Source organism: Cervus elaphus, chromosome 10, assembly GCF_910594005.1.
Source record: "Cervus elaphus chromosome 10, mCerEla1.1, whole genome shotgun sequence".
NCBI lineage: Eukaryota > Metazoa > Chordata > Mammalia > Artiodactyla > Cervidae > Cervus > Cervus elaphus.
This window is the reverse complement of record NC_057824.1, coordinates 49,178,620-49,186,584: the sequence shown is the minus strand read 5'-3', so window position 1 is coordinate 49,186,584 and position 7,965 is coordinate 49,178,620. Positions and strand designations below refer to the sequence as shown.

At 52.2% G+C, this 7,965-nt stretch overlaps 1 pseudogene; it reads right to left on the bottom strand.

Moving 5' to 3' along the window:
* Positions 1-3,864: 3,864 nt before the first annotated feature.
* LOC122702029 lies at positions 3,865-7,935 on the bottom strand (annotated as a pseudogene).
* Between the last annotated feature and the right edge of the window lie 30 nt (positions 7,936-7,965).

Here is a 7,965-nt window from a genome sequence, read left to right as displayed (position 1 = left end):
TAAAAAAAAAAAATCCACATGCAATGCAGGAGACCCAGGTTTGATCCCTCAGTTGGAAAGATCCTCTGGAGAAGAGAATGGCTACCCACTCCAGTGTTCTTGCCTGGAGAATTCCATGGATGGAGGAGGCCTGGCGGGCTACAGTCCATGGGGTCCCAAAGAGTTGGACACGACTGAGCAACTAACACTTTCACTTCACTGTGTTATATTTCAGTAAAAAGTTTAAAGATCCCACAACTCTGAAGTAAGTTGCTCCACGGTACCAGGGGGAAACAGGCTTGTGTTAAGTCAAGTCACTTAACAGGTTAAGTGAGTTGGCCAAGGTCACGGTCAGTTGCTGGTGCCAGGTCTGTGGGACTCGCTGCTGGATGCTCTTTCTGTGCTGACCACTCAGTGGCCCTTTCTCCCTAGGGCTTCCCCATCGGTGCTGAGATGGCCCATGGACCACTCTGGGTCCACAAACCCAGGTTCTTGGTCAAGCCTCTCCTTGGAAATATATGTCATCCAGTGCGGTCCTATCTCTGCTCCCCCGAAATGACCAGTGTCACAGCATCAGGGCAGCCACGTGGCACTCTTCTCTTTGAGGACCCAGGACCTGGAGGCCGGAACCAGAAGGAACAGGCTGCCTCCTCTGAGGCCTGGGCTCAAACGCGTCCTGTTTCGTCTCGATTCCTGTGAGGGCCTGGGTCTGGGTCTGAATCCATCGGCCAGGCTGACAGTTGAGTTGAGGGGTTTAGTTCCAAGTGTGGAACCCACATGACAGTGGCTGCTGGGACTGATGTGCAAAACGCCATTCTGGGGACTCCCCCGGTGGTCTAGTGGTGAAGAAGCCACCATGCAATAGAGGGGACAGAAGTCGGATCCCTGGATGGGGATCTAAGGTCCCACATGCTGCAGAGCAACCAAGCCCACACAACTCCTGAGACTTGCAACTCTGGCCTGGCAGCACTCGCGTGTCACAGTTGGAGAGCCTGAGTGACAGAACTGCTGAAATCCACATGCTGCAACTAAGACCCAGCACAGTCAAATAAACAAATAAACGTGCATATTTTTTTAAGAAGACAGTGAGCACATCCATCATGCCCCGAAGTGTTCTAAACAGAAAGGCCACTTTCTGAAATGAAATGATGAAATGATTTGCCTGGTATCTCCATCCAGCGGGCTGCGCCCCTTGCCCGGATGTGGTCTGTGTTCTGCATGGACCCACGGGAAGTTGTGCCAGGGCCCTGCCACCGTGACTCTCTACCCTTCTTCACGCCAGGCTGCGGCTCTTTAGACCAAGTCTCACCCAAGACAGACGTCTGCTGTGGGAGGGCTAGAAAGCCAGATGACAGGAGGGAAAAGGGAATGAGGGGACATTTCCTGTGCCCTTAGAGAGGCTGGGGTCAGAGCTTGCCTGGGGAGGCTCAGCAATGGGTGAGAAGTATGGCCCATGGCTTCCTCCCAGTTTTGGACCGCTTCCTGGAGAGAGGTGCACCCTTAGAAGGGGGATGGTGGTGGAGGAGGCTGCCTGTGGCCGGTCACATGGGACAGGAAGGAGACCAAGCTGGCAAGTCATCAGCAGGCGGCACTTACCTGACTCAAGAGGGCCCTGGAGGAACATTAATGGGAGTGGCACACCTGTCATGTTTCCAAGTTTCGCGGCCCAGCACACTTCCCATAATCCTCAGCATCCTCTTTGGCCCACTCACCTCTGGACGCCAAGTCCCGCTTCCAGACCCAGAAGGCTGATCTTGACCTTCCTGCGCTTTTCTGCTTCGTGTGGTGCCCCCCACCCCGACCCAGATGCTTTCCATGGAGGGTCACGTCCCCTTCAGACTCTTGTCTCTCCATTGACATCAAATCTGGCCCCTTTTCTAAGAAATCCGCCCAACTGGGATCACGGGTCTTGGGAACACTTTTCCCCTTTGATTACATCTCTGCCTCTGGGGCTTGTCTCACTTTCTCACTGGACTCCTTGGCTTCTACCCCTCTCCAGACTCAGGCCATCCCCACCCGCCCTGCAACCCGTTTTGTTGGTCTTGGATTTCAAAGAACTGATGGGAGATGAAGTCCCCTCCTCCCTCCCCCACCCCTACTCCTATACAAAGGTCTCCTTACTCACCTACCACCTGGCAGAACCCCACTGTTCCAGAGAAAGACATCTACTGCTCACAGGGAGGAGGAGCTGATCCTTGCATCCCAGCTCTTGGTAGCGCCCCTCAGGGTAAGAATCTAGGGAAAAACACATACAGTGCTGATCTTGAAGTCTGGGCTCTTCATGAACATACAATAAATAGGTCCTGCTTTCCAAAAAGGGCCAGAGCAGATCGCATGCAGTGTTTTCCAAGCCAATGGTCGAAAAGCAACTCTTGAGCCCCTTCTCCATCATAAGATCAGAGTTGGGAGAAGAAAGAGAAAGGGGTTTGGGGAGGACTTTTAGAACCCTACCTGCAAAGGGGAAGTCAACCAGGTTGGTGGAGAAAGGCTTCAAGACTCAAAGGACCTTGGGATGTCCCCAGTGTTTAGGGGCTGTGCTTGTGTGAGAAATGGAGTAGCTGACTGGATATGCCCATCCAAGAAAGAAGGCTGGACAAGTGGATGACCCCAAGTGTATCCATGCCAAGGACGCCCAAGCCTGGAGCTGTTTTTCTTCCCCCATCCCCCTCTCCCTTCTCTCTCCTCATTCGCTGACCTGGGAGAGTGATGGGGTTCCTACAGGGAAACCTACATTGAATCCATTGGCAGAAAACCAGGGCCCAATGCTGAGGTACAGAAGCTCCCAGGGGACCTAAGGGAAAACTCCAAAGAAGCCATGAGAAGACTCACAAGGAAAAGAAATTAACTTCAAAGACCTGGAGCTCAGAGAACACATTGCTTCCTTAGGACAGAGCAATCAAGAACTTGGGGGCTCCCTTTTTGCTGGTGAGCAAGGGAGTGACACATCCCTCCACTGCCTCTATTTCTGGCCAAGCAGGCGCCCCCCAACTCCCACCCACCACTTGCCATCAACTCACTCTCGCTCTAGACGGGAAATTTCTGTCCTTGATGAAGACTGAAGTATTGATTGCTAATCCCACTGAGCTTTTCTAGGTACCAACATTAGTGAATGTAGAATTCATCTATCACCTGAGAAGAGTCCAGATAAGTTACAGGACTGCCAAGATTTTTATCTAGAGACAAAAGAAAAATTCTTCCACTGAATAAACTCTCTGAGATGGCAGAAGACAGGATTGCACTCAGTTACATTCGAACAAGTTCTTCTTGTTTAAGTTATGGATCCAGACAAAGCCAGTCAGCAAATAGGACGGACACAAGTCAAAGGATGCTATGACCTCATTCAGTCACTCAGATTGTTTCAGTTGGCCATCTCCTTCATGCTCTGACTGTGATGATGAAGGTAATGATCATAGTAAATTCACTGGCTCATATAACCAACCTCTGTACAGATCTGGAAGAAGGGACTTAGATTTCTTAAGAGGAATGTGTACTGGGCGGTCCTATATACATTTTCTGATACAGTCTCAACAAGGTGGCAAAGTGAATATTCACTCTATTTCGCAAGTAAAGCAGCATGCAAGGTCTTGCCTGTGAGAAGGTGTCATAAAAGAATGTGAGCCAAGGGAGTCTGAGCCCCAGGGCCCAGCGATTGGCACTGTGACCCTGTCTCTCTCTGCGTGGGAGGAAGCCTGGGGAAGGGGCTCAGGGCTGGGCAGCCAGCAAACACTGAAGGGCTGCCCAGAGCGCCCTCTAGAGGTGGTCACCGTGTAAGCTCTGGGGACACACAGCCCGTCTCCAGAGGGCAGGTGTGTAGGGATGGAGTGCAGATCCCCAGAGACACTCTGAGGTTCTGACCATTGGAGGCAGCCCCGGTTGGGCGCCCACTCATCTGTGCCTCAGTGCCAGGCGGACAAAGCCTTTACGATTCCAGCGAGTGAAGTAGTGCTCCCTGGGATGGCATGCAGGGCCTCGTGGGCTCTCCCGACCAGAATGAACAGCCTGGCCAAGCTGGGGCTGGGACAGAATAAAATCCAGGCTCTGGAGGTTTGTAGAACCTAGTCCTGCGGACAAGAGGGGGTGCAGGGACAGTCAGTATCCACTCCTTGGCTCCCTAGTCCCTCACCCCGCCCTTTAGCACACAAAGCATTAGACATCATCCCTTTCTTTCCAAGCTCCCCACCCCGCCCCCCGTCCGTGTGCCCTACAGCGCCTCTCCCAGCAAGAGTACTGGCCACTTGCTCCAAAGTCACTCCCTGACCCCCACCTGACGAATGTTCACGCCAAGTGCCTGTGATGGGTGGTGAGTGGGTGCCACTCAGGCCGGGGAGGGGTTGAGTTGCCTTCTGTCACTCAGCTCAAGACTCACCACAGGACATAACATGGTCTCGATAGCCTGGGAGGTGGATCAGGCCATTCAACCCAGCCACCAAGAACCGAAGGCCTGGAAACCCCTGAGAGAAGCCAGTGCTCTCCGTGGCAAAGTTACAGAAGCATCTGATGCCCACGATCTCATATGCGTGGGTGACTAGCACACAGTTTCGCTCTGGGGACAGCTGTTTTCACCAGCTGTGGGGGCAGGAGGTGGGATGAAGGAAACAGCCGTGTCGGCAGGCTACCAGCTGAAAAGACTTCCCTCCCAAGCAACAGACTTCAGAATCTAAGATGGGGTCAAAGGCACAAGGGTCCAGAGGGGTCTGGAACACCACCCTACTCCCTTCCCTGTTGCTTGAACTTAAGAAGTGAGTGGTCAAAATTCATCATAGGGAGGGGTGTGTAGGTGGAGAGGGAGGAGTGGAGCATCCCTTGGAGGGTGACCTGTTACCTTAATGGGGAAATAATCCCTTCAGTGTTTCCAAACCTGCCAGTTCCTCACCCACTCATTACGCCTTCCTACTTGGGCAGAGTAATAAGGGTGGAAGAATTCCTGGAGATAACCATTTATCACCTCTCACTACCTGGACTCTTTAGCGCTCACCTTGGTGGCGTGTGTCCCGGTCCAGAAATAGCCATACCAAGTAGAGAACAGAGAAACCCCAGAGCGAGGTGCCGAGGAGGAAGAAGACAAGATGGGAAAAGAAAGGGCCTGGAAGAAAGATGAGAAAGAAAAATGATTTAGATCTTGAAACCACAATGACTGCCCCTCTCCTTCTCAATGAGGTCCTTGGTCCTCTCCCAGCTGGGCCTCTGGCCCTTCCCTCCTTTTGCCCGGGTGTCCAGGTAAGTGGGGCTCCTGCCTCTCCCCCCCATTCTCTCCCCTCCCTCCTTCCCTAGAGGACCCCTGCCCAGCTCCCCTCACCCATGAAGAGGAAACAGCATGTATTGGAGATGCTCAGAACTTCTAGCTGTTGTTTCTTCAGGGTTTCCATGCTGTGGGAGGGCGGAGGGGTGGTGGAGACTTTCCATTGCTCCCCTTCTGCCAGCAGGGCTCCAGGACTCAGGGGGAAAAAGGATGAAGGTTACAGTAGGAGCCCAGAAAGCCTTTCTGGTCTGAATGGACAACCCCTGGGGCCTCCTGGGATGGCTTGTAGGGGGCTGTGTGGAGGCAGAGACTTTTTTTTTTTCATTTATTTTTATTAGTTGGAGGCTAATTACTTTACAATATTGTAGTGGGTTTTGTCATACATTGACATGAATCAGCCATGGAGTTACATGTATTTCCCATCCCGATCCCCCCTCCCACCTCCCTCTCCACCCGATTCCTCTGGGTCTTCCCAGTGCACCAGGCCCAAGCACTTGTTTCATGCATCCAACCTGGGCTGGTGATCTGTTTCACCCTAGATAATATACATGTTTCGATGCTGTTCTCTCGAAACATCCCACCCTCGCCTTCTCCCACAGAGTCCAAAATTCTGTTCTGTACATCTGTGTCTCTTTTTCTGTTTTGCATATAGGGTTATCATTACCATCTTTCTAAATTCCATATATATGTGTTAGTATCCTGTAATGTTCCTTATCTTTCTGGCTTACTTCACTCTGTATAATGGGCTCCAGTTTCATCCATCTCATTAGAACTGATTCAAATGAATTCTTTTTAATGGCTGAGTAATATTCCATGGTGTATATGTACCACAGCTTCCTTATCCATTCATCTGCTGATGGGCATCTAGGTTGCTTCCATGTCCTGGCTATTATAAACAGTGCGAGGCAGAGACTCTTGATCGGGAGCCCCAGAGGTCTTCAGCCTCCTCACACACTGATCACTGAACCTCTCCCCTGAATGGGGCTGGGAGGCAGGTTGGGGGCTTGCCACTGAGGTGGCCCTGAGGTACATTAAGAATCTTATGGGGGGGGGGACTTCCCTGCTGGCCCAGTGGTTAAGACTCTGAGCTCCCAATGCAGGGGGCCCAGGTTCAATCCCTGGTCAGGGAACTAGATCCCACATGCTGCAACTAAGACCTGGTGCAGCCAAATAAATGAATAAATATTAAAAAAAAAAAAAAAGAATCTTATGGGGGAGGGGTTCCTGAAGGAGACAGAGAGCCCACCTCCCGGGTCCCAGGCGAGATCATGTGATCTGGTGTGTGGCCAACTGATTGTGGACGCGAGCCCTAGGTCTGTTTTCAGATCTCTTGGAGTGTCTGGGCTACTGGGAGGTGCCTAGACACTTGGACCTCACCTCCAAGCACAAACACATCAATACCACACATCCGTTCCCACCTTTAATTTCAGTCCCCTCCATAGTCATCGAAGGGGCCGGTGGCAACCTAGGTGAGGAGGAGGTGCCTGCTGGGGGCGCTGTAGCGAGCCTCGTGTTCTTCAAACAGCTGTGCAAGCCATTCCACTTGGACAGTGTGCAGCGCATCCATCCGCCCTGGAATGGACCCCCTGATTCCTTGTACCAGAAGCGGGGCCCCACTGTACGGGAACAGGAGATAAGAGGTGTGGTTGCCGTTTTTGTTGTTCAGTCAACAAAACTAAGTCATGTCTGACTCTTTGCGGCCCCATGAACAGCAGCAAGCCAGGCCTCTCTGTCCTTCACCGTCTCCCAGAATTTGCTCAAATTCAGGTCCAATGAGTTGGTCATGCCATCCAACCATCTCATCCTTTGTTGCCACTTTCTCCTCCTGTCATCAATCTTTCCCCAAATCGGGGTCTTTTCCAATGAGTCAGTTCTTCACATCAGGTGGCCAGAGTATTGGAGTTTCAGCCTTAGCATCAGTCCTTCCAATGAATATTCAGAATTGATTTCCTTTAGGATGGACTGGGTTTGATTTCCTTGCAGTCCAAGGGACTCTCAAGAGTCTTCTCCGACACCACAATTCAAAAGAATCAATTCTTTGGCGCACAGCCTTCCTTACTGTTTTCCAGTACATGACTACTGGAAAAAACTATAGCTTTGACTACATAGCTCTTTGTTGGCAAAGTAACGTCTCTGTTTAATTCGCTGTCTAGGTTTGTCATATCTTTCCTTCCAAGGAGGAAGTGTCTTTTAATTTCATGGCTGCAGTCACGGTCCACAGTGATTATGGAGACCAGGCTCCCTCCCTCCCAACAGATCAACTGGGACAGAGTTCATGTCTGGCACCTTAGCCAAATGCCAGCCAGGGCTTGAGGGCCACAGTGAGGATTTCAGGCCCCAAACGTGGACCTTCACCTCCCAGTGAGGGGAGGATGCAGGGCATCTTGAGCCCATTGTAGCAGGCGGGCAAGTGGGCCGGGGAACAGGGCAGGTAGAGGCTGGGTCTCACCAATGACAGAGTGGATAGGCCGGAGGAAGGGCAGGAGGGGGCCCAGCAGGACCACCCTCAGCGTCTACTGCAGTGCTTTCTGTGCCCATCTCACCCAGGAGTTGGTGGGTTTGGAAACGGCTGGAAGACCTTATTCTCCACACAAGAGAAGATGGAACCACGGATGCGCTGGGAGGGCAGGGAGCACCTGACTTCCGGCCTTGTGGGCGCTGGGCTCCTCCCCGCTAGTGCCGCCCCAGAGGCGCCCACCCGCGGGCTCCTCACTCATGTTCCAAGGCCAACTTGAAAAATCCTTTCT